At 35.2% G+C, this 23,739-nt stretch overlaps 1 long non-coding RNA gene across 1 annotated transcript in view; it reads left to right on the forward strand.

Annotated features, from left to right (window-relative positions):
* The window catches only part of LOC146397620 (uncharacterized), a 205,551-nt gene that overhangs the window by 19,706 nt on the left and 162,106 nt on the right, over positions 1-23,739 (forward strand). The window contains exon 3 of the long non-coding RNA XR_014824396.1: positions 21,564-21,612. This is a non-coding gene — a long non-coding RNA (uncharacterized LOC146397620). The remainder of the gene's footprint in view (positions 1-21,563; positions 21,613-23,739) is intronic.

The raw sequence follows: 23,739 nt of genomic DNA on the forward strand, positions 1-23,739 counted from the left end.
TTAGTTTTTCTGAATATAAAATTCCTTTTTTTTTTTTTTTTTGTCTTTTAGGGCTGAACCTGTGGCATATGGAAGTTCCCAGGCTAGAGGGCTAGGGGTCAAATCGGAGCTATAGCTGCAGGCCTACATCACAGCCACAGCAATGCTGGATCCTTAACCCATTGAGCGAAGCTAGGGATTGAACCCAAGTCCTCATGGATACTTACTTGTTGGGTTCATTTCCACTGAGCCATGACGGGAACTCCCTGAATATAAAATTCTTGATTGATAGTTTAATTTTTTAAACACTTCAAATATGTCACATATGTCACTGCCTTCCAGCCTCCATGATTTCTGATAGGGAATTAGCTGTTAATCTTATTAAGAATCACTTATATGTGATGAGTCACTTTCTTTTTCATTGTTTATAATAAACATTTTGAGTAGACTCTTGGGGGGCAGGGAACAATGAAAGAGATCAAATAATGACTCTTATTTGGGAATGAGCTTCTGAAAGAGCTCCAACTCTGTTTTGTCCCCTCCAGTACTAGTATGTGGATTGTTGTATTTTCTGGGCTGCTAGGAAGCAGGAGATGGGATTAGGGTAAAATGAAATGCCATGAAACCTACTGTTCTTACCAAGATTCAGGAGTTTTTCTTAACTAAAATTTCCTTGAATTGCTGTAAACTTTTTTTTAATCTGATTTTTTTTGAGGTATAGTTGGTTTATAATGTATTAGTTTAAGGTATATAATATAGCAATTCAAAATTTTTATAATTATACTCCATTTAAAATTACTATAAAATATTGACTGTATTCCTTGTGCTGTACAAGATATCCTTGCAGCTGACTTACTTTATACATAGTAGTTTGTACTTCATTATCCCTTGCCCCTGTCTTGCCCTGCCTTCCTTCCCTCTGCTCCACTAGAAATGACTAGTTAGTTCTGTATATTTGTGCATCAATTTCTGTTTTCTTAGGTTCACTAGTTTGTTTTATTTTTTATATTCCACATATAAGTGATACCATAAAATGTTTGTCTTTCTTTGTGTGACTTATTTCACTTAGCATAATGCTGTCCAAGTCCATCTATGTAGTTGCAGGTAGCGAAATGTCATTCTCTTCTAGTTTGTTGTTACCGTGAGGTTTATACATAGCAAACTATCTATATATACCTGATTATTTTGAGTTGCTAATCTCCTAATTTCAAATGCATTTTAACAACCCTGCATTTTTGCTTTCCCTTTTCTTTAGTTGCTGTTTTCGACAGCATGTATTACATCTTTTTGTTGTGTGTATCCATTAATTACTTATTGTGGCTATTGATGATTTTACTATTTTAATTTTTTAGCCTTATTAATAGCTTTATATTTAGTTGATTTAAAACTTTGTTATATATTTGACTTTACCAGTGGCCTTTTTTTTCTTTTCATAGTTTTTAGGTTTCTAGTTGTGGCTTTTTATTTTTCACTTACACATGTCCCTTTAACATTTCTTATAAGTGCGGTTTGGTGGTGCTGAACTCTTAGCTTTTGCTTGTCTATAAAGCATTTGATCTCTCCATCAAATATGAATTAGTCTTACTAGGTAGAATGTTCTTGGTTGCAGGTTTTATCCATTTCAACTAAGTGTCAACTTGTTGGCCTATGTTGTTCATAGTATCTCCTTAATATTGTTTCAATAGCTGAGATAAATCTTGGGATCTCTACTCTTTCGTATCCAATGTCATTAATATACATATTTTCTCTCTCTTTTAAAATCAATTTCATCATATTTTCAAAAAACCATCTTTACTTTCATTGATTTTACTTTACTGTTATTTTTCTGTTTTATTAATTTCTGCTTTTATTTATAGTATCTATTCCCTTCTACTTGTGTTTTCTTTGCTCTTCCTTTTTGTATTTTCTCAAGATGAATTTTATTATGGTATAATGGTAAGGGATTCAGTTTGCCAAGAAGGTTTATCAATTGTGAATTTACTTATTTATTTATTTTTGTCTTTTTGCCATTTCTAGGGCCACTTCTGTGGCATATGGAGGTTCCCAGGCTAGGGGTCTAATCGGAGCTGTAGCTGCCAGTCTACGGCAGAGCCACAGCAATGCAGGATCCGAGCTGCATCTGCAACCTACACCACAGCTCGTGGCAACACCAGATCCTTAACCCACTGAGCAAGGCCAGGGATTGAACCTGCAACCTCATGGTTCCTAGTTGGATTCATTAACCACTGAACCACGACGGGAACTCCAACAATTGTGAATTTATATGCACCCAACATCAAGACACCTAAATATTTAGCAAATATTACCAGATCTGAAAGGAGAAATAGGCAGCAATGCAATAATAGTAAGGGACTTCAATAACCCACTTTCAACAGTGGATCAATCATCCAGATAGAAAATCAATAAGGTAAGATTGGACTTGAACTATGCTTTAGATCAAATAGACCTAGCAGACATAATATATAGAACATTCCACCCAACAATAGAAAATGTGAGAATACACATTTTACTCAAATGTACACTGAACATTCTCTAGAGTAGAGCATATTTTGGATCACAAGGCAAGCCTCAACCAATTTAAGAAGACTGAAATCATGTCAAGTGTCCTTTCCAACCATAAGGATATGAAACTAGAAATTAATAATAGGAAAAAAACTGGCAAGTTCTCAAATACGTGAAAATTAAATAGCACTTTCCTAAACAATTAATGAATCAAAGAAGGTATCAAAAAGGAAATTAAAAAGTATCTTGAGACAAATTAAAATGGAAATATAACATACCAAAACTTATGGGATGCAGCAAAAGCAGTTCTAAGAGGGAAATTCTTAGTGATGAACACTTAAATGAAGAAAAATGAAAGATAAGTCAAAACCCTTGCTTTTTCATATGCTTATTTGAGATTCACCTTCCACTGGTTGTTGAAAAGGCAACCTATAGAAGGAAATATTTGCAATCTATGCATCTGATAAGGGGTTAATATATAAAATATATAAAGAGCTCATACAACTCAGTAGCAAAAACAAAAACAAGAAATAAATAGTCTGATTTAAAATGTGTAAAGAGGAATTCCCATTGTGGCTCAGTGGTTAACAAACCCAGCTAGTAACCATGAGGTTGCGGGTTTGATCCCTGGCCTTGCTCAGTGGGTTGGGGATCTAGCATTGCTGTGAGCTGTGGTGTAGGTTGCATGGATCCTGCATTGTGTAGCTGTGGCATAGGCCAGCACCTACAGCTCCGATTTGTCTCCTAGCCTGGGAACTTCCATATACTGCAGGTGTGGCTCTAAAAAGACCAAAATAAATAAATAAATAAATAAAAATAAATGTGTAAAGGACCTGAAAAGACATTTTTTTTCCAGAGAAGACATACAGGTGGCCAACAGGTGTATGAAGAAGTGCATAACATCATTAATCATCATGGAAATGCAAATCAAAATCAAAATAAAATAATATCACCTCACACCTTTTAGGAGGTCCATTATCAAAAAGAAAGAGGTAATAAATGTTGGTGAGGATATGGAGAAAAGGGACCTCCTGTACAATATTTGTGGGAATGTAAATTGGTACAAGCATTATGAAAAATAGTATGGAAGTTGCTCAAAAAATAAAAATTGAACTGTCATGTGATCCATCAATCCCACTTCTGAGTATGTATCTAGAGGAAATGAAATCAAGGTCTGTCAGGGTACGTCAATGCTGTTCTCCATGTCCTGCGTGGAGCTGGTCACAGCTTAAAGAGAGGCAACTTGGGCATCTTGCCATTGAGACAAGCAGGGAAGGATCTGTATCCTATCAAGCAGAGCATTCTCTGCAAGAGGTTTGACAGCATTCCATCAAGCCTCTTATTCTACTCCAAACTATAGGTAGCATTCCACCAAGGCTTACATAATTATAGCGAGTACTACGCTTAAGCTATTTTCTTAAGTCTTTCCCTGCAAAGGTTTCAAATAGATATATCTGAATTCCCATGTTTATTGTGGCATTATTTATAATAGCCAAGAGATTTTCCATATACTCCCTGTCTCCACGCATGCATAGCCTCTGCTATTATCAACATCTCCCACCACAGTGGTACATTTGTTACAATTGCTGAACCTACAGATGAGATGTCATAATTACCTAAAGTCCATTGTTTATATAACAGCTCATTCTTGGTGTTATACATTCTATGGGTTTGGACAAATATTTTGTGACATGTGTCCATCATTGTGGAATCTTATAGAGTATTTTTATTGCTCTAAGAAAATCCTCTGTGCTTCATGTTTTATCCCATCCTTTCAATCCCATCAACTCCTGGCATCCACTGACCTTTTTACTCTCTCTATAGTTTTCCTTCTCCAGAATGTCAAATAATTGGAATTTCACAGTGTGTAGCTTTTCAGATTAAATTCCTTTACAAACTAATATGCATTTAATGTTCCTCCATGTCTTTTCATGTCCTTTTTTTTTTTGTCTTTTGTCTTTTCAGATCCGTACCTGCAGCATATGGAGGTTCGAAGGCTAGGGGTCCATTCAGAGCTGTAGCTGCCGGCCTATGCCACAGCCACAGCAACGCCAGATCTGAGCCACGTCTGTGACCTACACCACAGTTCACAGCACTTAAACCACTGAGTGAGTCCAGGGATCGAACCCTCAACCTCATGGTTCCTAGTCGGATTCGTTAACCACTGAACCACGATGGGAACTCTGTCTTTTCATGTATTGATAGCCCATTTCTTTTTAGGACTGAATGACATTCCTCTGTTTGGCTGTTTACTAATCCATTCACTCACTGAAGGACATCTTGGTTGCTCCCAAGTATGTTTGTTGTTATTGTTCTTCTTTATGGCTGTACCTTTGGCATATAGAAGTTTCCAGGCTAGAGGTTGAATCAGAGCTTCATCTTCAGGCCTATGCCACAGCCATAGCAACACCAGATCTGAGTTGCATTGGCAACCTATACCACAGCTTGCAGCAGTGCCAGATCTTTAACCCACTGAGCAAGGCCAGGAATCCCTGTTGGATTCTTAACCTGCTGAGCCACAGTGGGAGCTCCTAAGTTTTGACAGTTATAAAAAATAGTGGCTATGTATAGGTATGTGCAGATTTTTGTGTAGACAGAAGTTTTTTTTTTTTTTATTTGGATAAATACCAAGGCTCATGATTGTTGGATCATATGATAAGGGTATGTTTAATTTTGTTAGAAACTGCCAAACTAGCTTCCAAACTGTTTTCCAAAGTGGCTCTTACATTTCCAGCATCAATAGATGAGTTCCTGTTGCTTCACATCCTGGCCTATATTTGGTCTTGTTGGTATTCTGGATTTTGGCCATTCTAATAAGTGTGTAGTGGTATCTCATTGTTTTAATTTGCATTTCTCTGATGTCTTATGATGTGGAACATCTTTTTATATGCTTATTTGACATTTGTATATTTTCCTTGGTAAGGTATCTGTTCAGATATTTTTCCCATTTTTAATTGGGTTGTTTTTTTCTTATTGTTGAGTTGTAAGAGTTATTTATATATGTTGGATAAAGGTCTTATATCAGATATATGTTTTGTTAATATATTCTCTGAGCCTAGGGCTTATATTTTCACACTCTTTTTTTTTCTTTTTTTTTGGGGGGGGCACATCTGTGGCATATAGAGGTTCCCAGGCTAAGGGCCCAATCATAGCTGAAGTCACCAGCCTATGCCAGAGCCAGAGCCACAGCAATGAGTGATCTGAGCCACATCTGCAACCTACACCACAGATCACGGCAACAGCTGGATCCTTAACCCACTGAGTGAGGCTAGGGATTGAACCTGAGTCCTCATGGATGCTAGTTTGATTCATTAACCACTGAGCCACAATGGGAACTCCCTGTTTTCACACTCTTAATAGTGTCCTAAACAAAGCAGAAGTTTTAAATTTTAATGGCATCATTTTTTTTTTTCATTCATAAGTTGTGCTTTTGGTTTTGTATTTAAATACTCACAAACTCATGGTCACCTACACTTTTCCTATTAATATATTCTCCTATGTTATATTTTATATGTAAACTTTATATAGATATGTAAACTTTATAAGCTTTGTGTTTTACATTTTTGTCTATGATCCATTTTGAATTTATTTTTGAAAGATGTAAGGTCTGTTTCTAGATTAATTTTTTGTTTGTATATGGATGTATAGTTATTCTAACACCATTTGTTGAAACGACTAGCCTTTCTCTATTGAATTGCCTTTGCTCCTTTGTTAAAGATCAGTTGACTGTATAAATGTGGATCTGTTTATTGGCTCTTTAATCAGCTTCTTTGATCTACTTGTCTTTTCTCTCATCAATATCATGCTGTCTTAGATACTGTAACTTCTTAGTAAGTCTTGAAATCAGATAGTGTCTGATCTTTGACTTTACTCTTCTACTTTATATTGTGTAAAGCTATTCTTGGCCTTTTGTGTTTCCATATGAACTTTCAACTCAGTTGGTAAATATCCACAAAATAATTTTCTGGTATTTTGATTGCGATAGCATAAGATTTATAGATCAAATTTGGAAGAATTGAAAGCTTAGTCATATTGAATTTTCCTATTCTTGAAAATTGTAATATCTATCCGGATGTTTTCTTTCTTTCTTTTTTTTTTTTTGTCTTTTTGCCATTTCTTGGGCTGCTCCCACGGCATATGGAATTTCCCAGGCTAGGGGTCTAATCGGAGTTGTAGCCGCTGGCCTACGCCAGAGCCACAGCAATGCGGGATCCGAGCCGCGTCTGCAACCTACACCACATCTCACACAACGCTGGATCATTAACCCACTGAGCAAGGGCAGGGATCGAACCCACAACCTCATGGTTCCTAGTCGGATTCGTTAACCACTGCGCCACGACGGGAACTCCCAGGATGTTTTCTTTTTCAGCTCCACATTTTCCATTTTTTTCTTTCGTATAGTTTTATTTTTGTACTGAAATTTATATTTGCATTCATTATATATTTTCCTTTATATCCTTAAGCATAGTTTTATAACTGCTTTGAAATCATTGTCTACTAATTCTAACATCTGGATCATCCTGAGGTCACACTTCATTTATTGTCTTTTTTCTTTAGAAAACAGATTTCTGTTTCTTCATATTTTAGGCAACTTTGGATTTTACCCTGACCGTTGTGAAAATGTGTTGTTGAAATTCTGGATTCCATTATGTTTTAATTTTTTTAACATTTTACTCCCTTCACTCATTTCTCCCACTCCCAAACCCTTACCTCTGACAACCAACTCTATCTATGAGCTTGGATTTATTTATTTACTTATTTACTTATTCATAGATTCCATGTATAAGAGAGATTCCATGTATAGTATTTACCTTTCTCTTTCTGACTTATTTAACTTAGCATAATGCTCTTGAGGTCCATCCATGTTGTTACAAATTGCAGGATTTCATTCTGTTTTATGGCTGAATAATATTCCATTGTATATACATACCATAATTTCTTTCTTTCTTTTTTTTTTTTTTTTTTTTTTTTTGTCTTTTTAAGGCTGATCCCAGGGCATATGGAAGTTCCCAGGCTAGGGGTCTAATTGGATCTGTAGCCACGAGCCTAACCACAGCCGTGTCTGCTACCTACACCACAGTTTGTGGTGATGCTGATCCTTAACCCATTGAGTGAGGCCAGGGATTGAAACATGTCCTCATGGATCCTAGTCAGGTTCATTAACCACTGAGCCTCAGCTGGAACTCCCATATCATAATTTCTTTATCCATTTATCCATTGTTAGGCATTTAAGTGATTTCCATATCTTGGCTATGGTAAATAGTGCTGCAGTGGACAAGGGGGTGTGTATATCTTTTTGAATTAATGTTTTTTTTTCCTTTGCATAAATATCCAGAAGTGGAATTGCTGAATCATATGGTAACCGTATTTTTAATTTTTTATGGACCCTCCATTCTGCTTTCCATAATGGCTGTACCAATTTATATTCCCAGCCACAGCTGTGCATGAGGGTTCCTTTTTCTCGGCATCCTAGCCATTACTTGTAATTTCTTATCTTTTTGACAATAGCCATATGACAAATGTGAGGTGATATCTCATTGTGGTTTTCATTTGCATTTCCCTGATGATTTATGATGTTGAGCATCTTTTCATGTGCCTGTTAGCCCTCTGTATGTCTTCTTTGGAAAAATATCTATTCAGATCTTCTACCCATTTTAAAATCAGATTTTTTGCTATTGAGTTGAATGAGTTCTTCATGTATTTTAGATAATTATCCCTTATTGGCTATATCATTTATAAATATCTTTTTCTATTGGGTAGGATGTCTTTTCAATTCACTGATGGTTTCCTTTTACTGTGAAGCTTTTTAGTGTTATTGTCTTGTTTGTTTATTTTTGTTTTTGTTGCTTTTATTTTCAGTGTCAAATTAAAAAAAAAAATCATCTCCAAGACTTATATCAAGGAGTTTACTGCCTATGTTTTCTTCTAGAATTTTTATGGCTTCAGCTCTTAAGTTCTTAATTCATTTTGAGCTAATTTATGGGCATAGAGTGGTCCAATTTTATTCTTTGCAAGTGGCTGTCTAAATTTCCCAACATTATTTATTGAATAGACTGTTCTTTCCTCATTGACATTCTTGGCTCCTCTGTTGTAAATTAATTGACCATACAGGTATGAGTTTCTTTCTGGACTCTCTATTCTGTTCTCTTGATCTTGTGTATTTCTAATGCCTATTTTAATTATTATAGATTTATAATATAGCTTGAGGTCAGAGAATGAGATCCTTCGAGCTTTGTTTTTCTCAAGATTGCTTTGGGCTATTTGTGTGTGTGATTTCATACAATTTTTGAGATTGTTCTATTTCTGTGAAAAATGCCATTGGAATTTTGATAGGATTGTATTGAATCTGTAGGTTGCTTTGGGAGTATGGACATTTTAACAATATTAGTTCTTCTGACCCACACAAATGGAATATTTTAAAATTTGTGTCTTCCTCAGTCTTTTCCCTTAATGTCTAATATTTTTCAGTATGCAGGTCTTTCAGATTCTTGCTTAAATCTGTTTCTAGATATTTTATTCTTTTCAGTACAATTGTAAATGTGATTTTTAACTACACTATTAGTTCTCATAAACAAATCATGATAAAATGCATAAAACATAAAATTCACCATTTTAAAGTGTAAAATTCATTAGTATTTAGTACATTCACAGTATTGTGTAACTATCACCACTATTTTGTTTCAAAACATTTTTACTACCCAAAAGGAAACCAGCACTAGTTAATCACTCATTTCCTATCCCTCCCTACCCCATCTCCTAGAAATCACTAATGTGTTCTTTCTCCATGGATTTGCCTACTCTGAATATTTCATATAAATATATGAATAATACAATATATGGCCTTTTGTGTCTAACTTATTTCACTTAGTATTATGGTTTTAACTTTAATCCATGTTATAGATTTTATGAATATGTCTTTCCTCTTTATATCTGAATAATATTCCATTGTATGGTTATGCCATATTTTGTTTATCTGTTCATCGGTTGGTGGATGTTTGGGTTGTTTCTACTTTTTTTTTTTTTGCTATGCCTCTGGCATGCAGAAGTTCCAGGACAAGGTTTGAACTCATGCTGCAGCAGTTACAATGCCAGGTACTTAACCTGCTGAGCCACTAGGAAACTCCTGGCGTGTTTCTACATTTTGCCTACTGTGAATAATGCTGCTAGAAATATTCATGTACAGGTTTTTGTTTGACTACAGTCTTCTTTTTTCTTTTTGAAGTTTTATTGAAGTATAGGTGTGAATGCCTGTTTTCAATTTTTGAGGGGATATATGCCTAGGAGTGGAATTGTTTTGTTGTGTCTTAATTCTTTATTTAATTTTTTTTTTGAGCAACTCTCAAAACATTTTCCAGAGGATCTATACGGTTGTATATTCCCACCACTTTTTAGCACTGAGAAAGCTCCAAGATGTGCAGGGGTAGGCAGGAAGTAAACAAGTCCCTGGGCTGATCCCCGAGAGAGCCACTGGATAGGTCAAACACACTACCACGATTCTTTGAGAACAGTGTCCATATCGCTCCCTCTGGCACCATAAAAGTACACCAAGAGTCTTGGCTGACATCTTCATTGTTGCCACCTGAGCTAGGGGGTGGGAGATTTTAGGGAAGATAAAATGCAACAACCCTCTCTTACCCAAATTCACTAGTTTCTTTCCTCATTAAGTGCTCTGTTGGATATTGTACGGTTTTAATTAGTTTCCAGAGTTTTGAAAAAGTTGATTATGACTTTCTGAAAAACTTAATCATTGCTTTAATAGCAGGATGGAGTTTTGGAGCTTTCTGATTTGCCATTTTTGATAAAATCACTCCTATTATTTATTTTTTGAATATATTTATTTTGTTTTATCAGTTTGGCTCAGCTCAGATTAAAATTTTGTCTTTCCTGTAGAGAGCAATAGCTGAAACTTCAGTTCATTTCTTCTAGCCTTATCTGGGCTAACTGGAATTTGCCCTGTACAAACATTGTTCAAGAGTTAGCCAGAGATTTGGGCAGAATTTATACACAGAATTTGGGACATTCCTCTCTGGCTTTCTTCTTTCTGGGATGTCCTTTCTTTCTAGATGTTGTGGTTACCTTGGAACCTTTCTTTAATATGTCCAGCCAGTAAGACTGTGTTCTTCTGTCTAGTTTTTGATGTCCCAAATGTCATGTACTTGAGCTCAGTTCTTTGCTTTCTAAATAATTTAAGAGGGGTACTTAAAGGGAGGCTTCAGGCACCATCTAGTCAGGGAAGTTATACTGAGTATTTGGCATATGTATTAGTCTTCTATGTTTGCAATAATAAAATACCACAGAATGGGTGGTTAAACAACAGAAATTTATTTTTCACAATTCTGAAGGCCGGAAATCCAAGATCAGGATGTTGGCATGTTTAATTTCTCCTGAGGCCTCTCTCCTTGGATTGTAGTTGGACACTTTCTTGCTATATCCCCATGTGGCCTTTTCTCTGTTCATGCACAGCAGACCCCTAGAGTTTCTCCCTATTCTTATAAGAACACTAGACACATTGGATTAGGACCCCACCCTTATGACCTCATTTATACTAAATTACCTCTTGAAAGGTCCCATTTTCAAATGCAGTCACTTTGGGGGTTAAGGTTACAACATATGAATTTGTGAATTTTGGGGACACAAATCAGTCCAGAACAGCATCTTTTTAGTCTCATGACATAACTGAGATCAAGGAGAGGCAGGCATGTGAAATTAAAAATTAGCTTCCCAAAGAAAATACCTGAATTGTGAGTGTCACTGGAAGCTTCTAGTTGGCCGAGTGACAATTGTATACCAGAGTGTTCCTCAGTTTTGTTTTTCTGCTAGTGAAAACAAAACTTGTCGTATGGAAGCAATCAGCTGAATCTTTCCAACTAATTATTAGTTCCCTTTAAAAGCAAAGAAGTGATATCAAAAGTTAAAGTTTATAGATTTTGTTTTTCTCTCTCCCTCAGTAGAATAAATACAGGTGCTGTTAGCAATGAGGAATTCAGAATGCTTAGGAGTTATTTTACAGAGAGAAATGAAATTGTTCTATAAATATCATAATTTCCTTTTAGATGGTTTTTCTGGATGCATGTAATGCCTTAGTTGGAGAATGTTCTTTGAACACAGATATTTCAGAGTGTTGTCAAAAGTATCATGCTGTAGCAGATATATGTAGCTTTAGAGTAAAGCTAGCCAAGTACAGTGTTTTTAGAATGGGAGCGTATTCTTGACTCACCAGTTCATGGTTGCTAAACTGATAATAGCTTGCTACCTCACTGTCCATTGGTCCTCTTTCCATGAAACTAGCTTCCATGTGATGCTAACCAGGAACTTATCTTTAATGGCAAATTCTAGGCCTGCTTCAAGTATTCGGGAGCCTCCTCAGCAAGCCTTGTTGGTTCACTTTTTTCTTCCGTGTTGTGGAAATCATATTTTTCTAGCTAAAGTATTGGGACTCATGATTCTGATAATGAAATAAAAAATTGAGAAGACTCCAGCAGTCTAGGTTATATGATGTAATATATGGTAGCTATAAGGACAGCCCTAAGGTATATGACAAAGAAAGCCAGGGTATTGTCTGCTAGTAGAACTGTTTCTGGTGAGGAACTCTTATGGCAGTGGGTTGACACTGGGTATTTTGTAAGTCTTCAGAATAATGAGAAACCACAGGATTCTGGTTCAACTGGGACCTTGATTAAATTGAATTAATTAGAATATTCATAGGAAGTCCACACTTCCAGTGTAGCTTTTGAAACTGATGACCAGTATGAACTTTGTTTTTCATGCTGTTTGCTAAAACATTTTAAGCAAACTAAATGAATCTTTCTTTTGATTGTGTTTCTAACTGAATAACCATCTGCTATTTGGAAATCATAATTAGTTTTAGAATTTACATTTAAATATAAATTGTGCACTATCGCACTGATTGGTCTGAGTCTAAGATAAGAAGAAGAGAATTATTCTTATAGTTTGGTCTTATTATTCACTCCAATGCTTCATCTATTACATAGAATCCCAAATGTATCTTAAAAACCCTGATTGGTACATAGAGGCTTCAGCTGCTTATTATTCTTTCCTCAGCTCCTCATTTTTGCAGCATCTCTCATTCATTTAGAACACAGTTTTAATTTCCAGGGCCACTGTGGCTTTCCTGTGTTCTCTTAAAGGAAAACTGCCAAGGTTGATAGGTTCAAATTTGACTTTTCTTTCTAAGTGCATTTATGCAGTGCCAAGATCTTCCTGCTTCCTTACATGCTTTTGATTTTAATGGTTGATGCACTGCCAGTTGACTCAAGGACTAGGCAATTACAATAATGTCAGCCCTCAAATCTGATTGTATAAATCCAGAACAGTATGCTGCTTTTCTTTGTACTTAAAGAATGTAACAAGAACAGTGCTCAGGAATCAATTTAAGAACAATAGGCTGTTGAGTTAAAGCATATTATCATTAAGAGGTATTTTTACAATGCTTAGCATTTTTTAGTGGATGCAATGATTAGATCTAGAGTCTTAGCCCACTCCTACCGTGACTTATTAGGTGACCTTGGGCCAGTCATCCTAAGGCCTCTGAGCTTCCTCATTTGTAAAAATTTGTAAAACGAAGTGTTAGACTGGATTTTTTTCCAGGTTACTTCAGATTCTTAAATTTATGATTAATAAAATTATTCTGCTGAATACTTTTCAAGTTAATCTGACTTTTATGAATAAAAATGGAACCACAATGGTATTAAAACTCGAGGTTATACAGTAAGTATTATGAAACTGATTTGAATTACTAATTCTTGATTCATCACTAACAACTCTTGGTTTTAAAACATGAATAATACAAAGACAACTTTTTGAGGACAAATATTTTAGGCTCCTGATGTGACAAATTTTTTTTTTTTGTAAATTATGTAAACAGTTAAGAACATAAAATTAGGCATACATTTTTTATGCTTGTAGCTCCTACAAAATTGAAAGAAATCAATAAATTAAACATAAAACATCTAAAAATCTAATTTAGTTTAATAAGCTGGAAGATGTTTTGTTGAAGCCAAATCATTTATTGAGTGTTGTGATTGATCCTGTCTGTTTTGGAATGGGTTTCTTTGAATTTGACATACCTAAATAATAATGCCATATCATGACTCAGCTGTTTAAACAATTTCTCTTATTTATTTGTGTAGCAAACTGGGATGTTATTTGGCCTGAACTAAGTGCAAACATATCATTTACTTAATCGACCTTCCCTGTTTCTCTTTAGCTTTTAACAGTTAAAGCAGTGCAACTTAGTGTCAGTATAAATTTAACAAAAATTTGAGCACTGAAGTTATGTGAATTAGTTATTTATTTGTTCTTTAATAATTCATATCCCAGATACTTCTATGTGCCAGGCCCTGTTCTAGGCATTGGGGATACAGCAATGAATAAAAATGAAAAAAGGTTCTGCCCTTACAGAGCTTATATTCTACTAAGAGTCATCAGGATGATTTAGAATATTAATAGATTATTATAAAATAAAAATGGAAATAAAAATATTCCTATAAAGAACTTATTTACCCTTGGGAAAAAGTCTGTGGCACATTTCTAAGAGATCTTTAGATCCAAAGTTGAGAAAGCTTGCTCTTTTGTTTCTTTCTTTTGTATTATGAACTTTGTAACTTTTGCAGTACACTTGAAAATATAATAGTTTATCTGGTTCACAACTTTTAGTAGAATTTTAATTTGAAAGGAGTTGCAACCTGGGCCATATTGCCCAGTGAGCTAAGTTAAGGCATCATGGCAAAATGTAAAGAACAAATGTTCAGGTATGTAATGACTGGGACTTTTGCCATATGATGTCATTTAGCAAACTGTCATGACCTTGAGTAAGACATTTAACCTCTCTGAACCCCAGTTTCCTCACCTTCAAAATTGCAAGGGTGCCCTAATCACTTATTCTAAACTTTTTTTTTCAGGGGGGAAGCTCTAACTCTTTGAGAATTAGATGAATCCTATAAAACAAACCTATCCATATGAAATAGCTTATACACACAGAATTTTACTTATGAATTCAGAGGATTTAAGAAATCCCACTACTCAGAGATAGCAACTATTAATATTTTGTTATAAATATTTTCTCTTTTAGTTAGTACTTGTACACTATCTCAATAATATATTGTGGCAATTTTTTCATGAAAAATATTCTTCAACATACTTTTAATGGATGTATTGTAATATATTTAAGCAATGACTTATTGCTAAACAAAGATGAATAGTAAACCCTTGCCTTTTGCATAATGTCAATTGTCTCTATTAGTGGTAATTGTATCCCACATTTCTTTTGTAAACACTTACTAACCATTTGTTTTGGGTGAGATTGCTCTAGCAAAGCCATATGATGAGGGTCAAGGTGGATGTGTAACAAATTAGAGTTAGCAAGAAATCATTTGTCAGATCTTCTGGGAGAAGATGGTCTGGATTTGGTGGTGTTCAAATTATGACCCTTAATCAGACCATTAGAAGATGAATTGACCCTGTGAATTAGCAGACTCAAAGGATGGATTCTGATGACATTCTCGGTCACAAGCTTTTCAGTCACAAGAGCCAAAACAGTTTCATTTTGTTTAAATGCTTGTTGAGTTCTTGGTTACTTCCAACCTAAAGAACCCTAAATACAGGTGTTTAGGTTATTTTCAGAATTTTGGCTGATATAAATAATGTTACAATGAGTAGGCTTACACTATTAAGTCTTTGGAGTATCTTTATTTCTTTAGTGTTAATTTCTGGAGGTAAAAGTCATGTTATTTCTTGGGCATTATTTTCTGGTTCTGTTTTATGCATCATGTATGGCACAACTTCCTGAATTACAAATGGATATATATTGAATACTAGCATGAACCAGTGATAATACAATATTTTTTCTTTCCAACCCAAGATTCAATCCACAATTATGCATTTAGTTGTTATGCTTCTGTAGTCTCCTTTAACTTGTAAGAGTTCCTTAATATTTCTTTTTCTTTCATACCATCAATATTTTTTGGAAAACACTTGCCAGTTTTGTTTTACAGAGTGTTTGCCTGTTTTCTTATGAGTAAATGCAGGTTAGGAATTCTTGATAGGAAAGCTGTGTCCTTTTCAATGCATCATGTTAGAGGGTACATGATATCAGTTCTATTATTTTCCCCTTGGAAATTAGTAAGTAAAATGGGAAGATTCTCTGACACTGTGTAAGTGTCCTTTTCTCCTTAAAATATCACCCAGTAGTTATAGCATTTTTTCTAATGGTTGCTTAAATTGATTATTCCTTTCATGGTTCTGCAATGGAATTTTCTAACTATACTGTTCCTTTTACATTTATTAGTTGATATTCTGCAGTTAGAATGAGTTTTTCCTTCTTTCTCATTCCTTTATTCAACTCTTTCATTCATTTGTGTCTACTATCAGTATGCACTCTTGCATTCTTGTTTTCTTAGATGAATTATAATTCTTTGTGTCATCAGTTTTTTTAGTAAATTATCTTTTAATTTTGGAATAATTTAAGTATACAGAAAAATTGCAAATATAGTATAAAGATAATTTCTGTATGCTTCTTATCCAATTTCCCCTAATGTTAGCATCTTACATGAGTATAATTGTCAAAGTTTAGAAATTACTTTGGAACATCGTTATTAACTAAATTAGAGACTTTATTTGCTTATAACTAGGTTTTCCACTATTTTTTTTTTCTGTTCTAGGATCCAATCAGGATACCATAATTCTTTTAGTTAATATACTTCCTTAGTTTCCTTTGACCTGTAATGGCTTCTCAGTCTTTCCTTGTTCTCATGACCTTAACGGTTTTGAAGATCAGTGGTCAGGTATTTTGTAGATTGTCCTTCACTTTTGATTTGTCTGATGTTTTTTCATGATTAGACTGGGGTTATGGGTCTGGGGGAAGAATATCACAAAGGTAAGGTAGTTTTCTCATTGTGTTATATTTAAGTGGTACATGATATTAACCTGAATTATCACTAAATTGCATTAATTTTGATTATTTTCTTAAGGCAGTATTTCCCAGATTTCTCTACTGAAAAATTCTGTTTTCCCCTTTCCTTTCTCTATTCTTTGGAAGCTACATATTCTTCCTTGGGAAGAGGCCCACATTAAAAAGTGGATTAAATTAAGCTCCACTTCTTTTTAAAAATATTTTTATTGGGGTATAGTAGATTTAAAATGTTCTATTAAATGTTCTATTAGTTTCAGGTTTAAGCTCCACTTCTTGAAGAAGGGAAATATATACATATATTTTTTAAAATATTTCTGTAAGGAAAATTTTTCCTTTCAGTTTACTCCCACTGATTTATTAACTAAATTATTTATGCATATAATATTGAGTCATGCATATACACTTTATACTTTGGATTATAATCCAATACTACATTATTAATTTTTTTGCTCAAATTGATCCAGTTTCAGCCATTTGTAGTTCTCTTATTTTAGAGTTCATAAAATTTTTTTACTGTAGTTGATTTACAATTTTCCATCTATTTCTACTGTACAGCAAAGTGACCCAATGTTCCATCTCTTTCTACTGTACAGCAGTGACCCAGACACATTCTTTTTCTCATATTTTCTTCCATCATGTTCTATCACAAGTGATTGGATATAGCTCCCTGTGCTATACGACAGGATCTCATTGCTTATCCATTCTAAATGTAATAGTTTGCATCTGCTAACCCCAAACACCCAGTCCATCGCACTCCCTCCACCTCCCCCTTGGCAACCACAAGTCTGCTCTCCAAGTCTGTGAGTCTATTTCTGTTCTGTAGATAGGTTCATCTGTGCCATATTTTAGATACCACCTATAAGTGATATCATATGGTATTTGTCTTTATCTTTCTGACTTACTTCATTTAGTATGAGAATCTCTAGTTCCATCCATGTTGCTGAAAATGGCATTATTTTGTTATTTTTAATGGCTGAGTAGTATTCCATTGTGTATATGTACCACAGCTTCTTAATCCATTCATCTGTCAATGGACATTTAGGTTGTTCCCATGTCTTGGCTATTGTGAATATTGCTGCAATGAACATGCAGGTGCCTGTGAGTTTTTCAAGGAAAGTTTTGTCCAGACATATGCCCAAGAGTGGGATTGCTGGATCATATGGTAGTTTTATGTTTAGTTTTATGAAGAACCTCCATACTGGTTTCCATAGTGGTTGCACCAATTTACATTCTCAGTGAAGGAGGGTGTCGGGAGACATGTTTCTACAATCTTTTCTTAGCCTCTCTGTTTCTGTTTTCTATGCTAAAGACTCCATCTTGTCCTGCTTTACCTTTACTCTATATTCCTGCTTGAAAAAAAGTCGCAGTGCTGGCAAATGACTTAAGCTTAGGAACAAAGACCTAAAGGCATAAGTTATTCATGTGGTCAGCTGAGGAGGACATAATGCGTTGGTCTAGGCATGCTGGGCCTGTGCACGTAGGCATGTCTGTTTGCACAGCATGATATGTCCTCTTAAGAATAAGAGGAAGATGGGCCTCATGGCCCCAAGGGGTTTATGAGGGGTCATTAGCAGGATATGCATTAGCAAGGAGAACCGAAGTGCAGACCTAGGCACTCGGGGTTGCTGCAGATAAGCACACCATCTGCAGAAGCACAGTGGTGATTCTGTAGATGCTATGCATAGATAGCTGATGCCTAGCTTCCTCAATGCTAATGATTGTTAAATGCCTAAAGGTCAGAATAAAAGCTTAACCAGCTACTGGCTATGTGACTTTTAAAGTAGTAATAGTAAAAAAAAAACTATATCCTGCACCTATAGCCCCCTCCTCACTTGACATAATCCTAAAGAGCACAATAAAACCAGTGTGGTTTTTTGAGGCGGGGCTCTTGGTCCCTGAGACCTTGAGTCCCCTGGTTCCCACCTTTAATTAAGATAAATGTCTCTGTGTCTTGTTTTATGTTAACTTTTTCTTAAGTTCCACAGCACCCATTCTTCAGCCCTCACCTGCTGAGCTGGTCTCTGCTGGAGGGTTCTCTTTTCTCCACACCCCCTCCAGCATTTGTTATTTGTAGTCTTATTAATGATAGCCATTCTGACTTGTGTGAGGTGGTACCTCATTGTAGTTTTGATTTGCACTTCTCTGATAATTAGTGATGGGGAGCATTTTTTCATGTGCCTGCTGGCTATCCCTATATCTTCTTTAGAGAAATGTCCATTTAGGTATTCTGCCCATTTTTCACTTGGGTTGTTTGGTTTTTTTGTTGTTCAGCATGTGAGTTGTTTGTATATTCTGGAGATTAAACCTATGTCGGATGCATCTTTTGCAATTATTTTCTCCCATTCCATACGTTGTCTTTTTGCCTTTTTTATGGTTTCCTTTGCTGTGCAAAAGCTTCCAAGTTTGATTAGGTCCCAGTGCTTTGCTTTTGTTTTTGTTTTTATTGCCTTGGGAGACTCACCTAAGAAAACATTTGTGTGGTTGATGTGTGAGAATGTTTTGCTTATGTTCTCTTCTAGGAGTTTTATGGTGTCTTTTCTTATGTTTAAGTTTTTAAGCCATTTTGATTTTATTTTTGTGCATGGTGTGAGGGTGTTTTCTAGTTTCATTGATTTTCAATCAGCTGTCCAGTTTTCCTAGCACCATTTGCTGAAGGAAGAGACTGTCTTTCCCCATTTTATATTCTTGCCTTCTTTGTTGAAGATTAATTGACTTTAGGGGTCTGGGTGTTTTTCTGCGCTCTCTATTCTGTTCTATTGGTCCATGTTATGTTTTTGTACCAGTACCACACTGCCGTGATTACTGTAGCTTTGTAATATTGGCTGAAGTCTGGGAGAGTTAGGTCTCCAGATTGATTTTTTTCTCCCCACTTCAGGATTGCTTTCACAATTCTGGGTCTTTTGTGGTTCCATATAAGTTTTGGGACTGTTTGTTATAGATCTGTGAAAAATGTCATGGGTGATTTGATAGAGATTGTATTAAATCTGTAGATTGCTTTGGGTAGTGTGGCCATTTTAATGATATTAATTCTTCCAGCCCAGGAGCGTTGGATATCTTTCTATTTCTTTGAATCCTCTTTAATTTCCTTGATTAATGTTTTATAGGTATATAAGTCTTTCATATTCTTGGTGAGATTTATTCCTAGGTATTTTATTTTGGGGAGTGCAATTTTAAAGGCTTTTTAAAAATATTCATGTTCTAATATCTCATTATTAGTATATAGAAATGCAACCAACTTTGCTGAATTCATTGATTAGTTCAAGTCGTTTTAGTGAAGAGTCCTTAGGGTTTTCTATACTTTCTCATAGGGTGACAATTTTACCACTTCTTTTCCAATTTGGATACCTTTTATTTCTTTTGTTTGTCTGGCTTCTGTGGCTAGGACTTCTAATACTATGTTGAAAAAAAATGCTGAGAGTGGGCATCTTTGTCTTGTTCCAGATTTTGGTGGGAATGGTTTCAGATTTTCTTCATTGAGTATCATACTGGCTGTGGGTTTGTCATAAATGGCTATTATGTTATGTTCCCTCTATGCCCACTTTGGTAAGAGTTTTTATCATGAATGAATGTTGGATTTTGTCAAGTGCTTTTTCTGCGTCTATTGAGGTGATCATGTAGTTTTTGACTTTTCTTTTGTTAATGTGGTGTATGACATCGATTGATTTGCATATGTTGAACCATCTTTGTGAACTTGGGATGAACCCCATTTAGTTGTGGTGTATGACCTTTTTTATACGTTGTTGGATTTAGTTGGAGAAAATTTTCTTGAGAATTTTTGCATCTATATTCATCAAAGATATTGCTCTCTAATCCTTTTTTTGTAGTACCTTTGTCTGGTTTTGGTATTAGGGTGATGGTGGCTTCATAGAATATCTTTGGAAGTGTTCCATCTTCTTCAACTTTTTGGAAAAGTTTAAGAAGGATGGCTTTAAGTACTTCTTTGCATACTTGGTAGAATTCATATGTGAACCAATCTGCTCCTGAACTTTTGTTTGTAGGGAGTGTTTTGATTACATATTCAATTTCATTTCTAGTGATGGGTCTATTCAAATGATGTGTTTCTTCTTGATTCAGTTTTGGCATGCTGTATGTCTCTTAAAAGTTGTCCATTTCTTCTAGGTTGTCAAATTTATTGGAGTACAATTGTCCATAGTATTCTCTTATGGTTTTTGTATTTATGCAGTATCTTTTGAGATTTATCCTTCTGCAACTCTTATTTGGTTTATTTGGGTTCTCTCTGTCTTCTTCTTGGTGATTCTGGCAATTTTGTTTACCCTTACAAAGAACCAGCTCTTGGTTTTACTGATTTTTTTTCTCTTGTTTTTTAATCTCTATTTTGTTGCTATCCTCTCTGGTCTTCTGCTAACTTTAGTTTTTGTTTATTTTTCTTTTTCTAATTCTTTTAGGTGGTAGGTTAAGTTTTTGTTTTGAGATTTTTCTTCTTTTCTGAGGAAGACCTGTATTGCTATGAACTTCCCTCTAAGAACTGCTTTTGTAGAATACCATAGATTTTGAATGGTTGTGATTTCATTGTCATTTGTCTCAGGGCTTTTTTGTTTTGTTTCGTTTTTTTTTGTCTTTTGAGGGCTGCACCTGTGGCATATGGAGGTTCCCAGGCTAGGTGTTGAAACGAAGCTATAGCTGCTGGTCTATGCCACAGCGATAGCCATGCCAGATCCGAGTCATGTCTGTGACCTACACCACAGCTCATGGTAATGCCTGATCCTTAATCCAATGAGCAAGGCCAGGGATTGAACCTGCGTCCTCATGGATGCTAGTCGGTTTTGTTTCTGCTGAGCCACAACAGGAACTCCTATCTTGAGGTATTTTTTAACATCCCTTTTCATTTTCTTGTTGACCCACTGATTTTTTTGTGGCATGTTGCTTAGTCTCCATGTAGTCAGATTTTTCCTATTTCTTTTCCTGTGGTTGAATTCTCATTTCATGCCATTGTGGTCAGAGAAGATGCTTGAAATAATTTCTACACTTTAAAATTTGTTAAGGTTAGTTTTGTGCACCAGTATGTGGTCAATCCTTGAGAATGTTCCATGTGTACTTGAAAAGAATGTATATTCTGGGTTGTTTTTTTTTTTTTTGGATATAATATTCTGAAAATTTCAATTAAGTCTAACTGTTCTATTGTGTCATTTAGGATATCTATTGCCTTATTGATGTTCTCTCTAGAGGATCTGTCCATTGAGGTGAGTGGGCTGTTAAAATCTCCTATTCTTATTGTATTCCCATCAATTTCTCCTTTTATGTCTATTAGTGTTTGTTGTATATATTTGGGTGCTCCTATATTAGAGGCATATATATGGATGAATGTAATATCCTCTTCTTGAATGGGTCCTTTTTTTTTTTTTTATTAAATAGCGTCCTTCTTTGTCTTTCCATATGGCCTTTGTTTTAAAGTCTATTTGGTCTGGTGTGAGTATTGCAATTCCCACTTTCTTGTCATTTCCATTTACATGAAATGTATTTTTCCATCCCCTCACTTTCAATTTATTTGTTTCCTTTGCCCTAAGGTGAGTCTCTTGCAGGCAGCATATTGGAGGGTTTTTTTTTCCCCCCAATCTGCCACTCTGTGTCTTTTGATTGGAGCATTCAGTCCATTGACATTTAAGACAATTATCAATAAATACATATTTATTGCCATTTTAAACTTGTTTCCAAGTTGACTGTGCTTCTCCTTTGTTTCTTTCTGTTTTTGGTTGGATGGTTTCCTTTTGTTTTATGGTTGTGTCCTCTTCTTTTTAGCTCTTGTGAATGTATATTTTGGTTTTGATTTGTAGTTGCCCTGTACTTCAAATATGTTAACCCCTTCCAGTATCTACTTGTTTTAGCCTGATAGTCATACAGACTCAAACACATTCTAAAAAAAAAAGATTCTATATTTTCTTAGTTTGCTTCCCTACATTTTATGATTTTGATGTCCATTTTTTACATCTTCATGTTTATCCCTTTGCAGTTTCTTGTGTTTATCATTTTTTTTCCTTTTAGATCTGTATACTGTATTATTTAAATGATTACTTTCCAATTGTGATTTCCTCTATCTTATATCTTCTTATTTGTTTCCTATTTAGAGGAGACATTTCAGTATTTCTTTTAGAATATGTTTATTATTGATGTATTCTTTAATTTTATGTTTGTTGGAGAAATTTTTTATTTCTATTCAATTCTAAATGATATTCTTTCTGGGTAGAGTATTCTAGGCTGAAAATTTTTCCCTTTTGGAACTTTGAATATTGGAACTTGGAATATATCTTGCCACTCTCTTCTGGCCTGTAGTGTTTCTGTAGCAAAGTCAGCTGATAGCCTTACAGGGCTTATAATTCCCAGACTCACAGACTTGGAGAGCAGACTTGTGGTTGCCAAGGGGTAGGTGGAGGGAATGGGATGGACTGGGTGTTTGTGGTTAGTAGATGCAAACTATTACATTTAGAATGGATAAGCAATGAGATCCTGTCATATAGCACAGGGAGCTATATCCAGTCACTTGTGATAGAACATGATGGAAGAAAATATGAGAAAAAGAATGTGACCCACATTCACTTTTGGGTCACTTTGATGTACAGCAGAAATAGGTGGAACATTATAAATCAGCTGTAGTTTAATCAAAACATTAAAATATGTAATGAACATTTTTACTATTTCCTATACTCAGACATGTTACAGTGTTTAATGCATATTAACACATTAAGCTTATTTTATTCTGAAATTACATAAATTAGTACAATCATTACCCCCATTTTGTAGATGTGGAAAATGATACCAAAAAATATAAATAAATTTCTTAAGTACTGATGTAAGTATCTGAAATTATTTCAGCTCAGTGATGATATATAGCACCTTACAGATATGTGTAGCTCCCTACAGAGAAAAAAGGTCATGAAATAAATTTATTTCTAAGGTATTATTTATTCTAAAACTCCTCTCTTGCCCTGGGTCAGACTCAAGTTGTGTGGAAGAGGCTCAAAAATGGCCAATGAATTTCAGAACATGGAACCAAGGAAATTCTGAAAAGTTGAGTTCAGGGTGTAGTAGACATTGTGTTTTTTTTCTTCTACGTCCATTTCCCCTTCTCTTGGTCACCTGACTTTCATTTGGGTATCTACTCTTTTGACTCAGCCTACATGTTTGTGGAAACCTAACTTCACTCCTGTGTCTAGGGAAAGGGTTGCATATGCAGCAACAAAATCCTATCACCTGGTCAAGGCTTTGGTTCAGAGGTGACATGTGGGCTGATTTGGACCAAACATACTGGAAAATTTATTCTCGAGAGAGGACCAGATGGTGGAGGAGTAGGGGGACACGCTCGCCCTCTCCCA

This window comes from Sus scrofa, chromosome 13 (genome assembly GCF_054392235.1).
Source record: "Sus scrofa isolate SSC_HxYL_T2T_F1_AM1 chromosome 13, Sscrofa_HxYL_maternal_Yorkshire_Landrace_v2.0, whole genome shotgun sequence".
In the NCBI taxonomy this organism is placed as follows: domain Eukaryota; kingdom Metazoa; phylum Chordata; class Mammalia; order Artiodactyla; family Suidae; genus Sus; species Sus scrofa.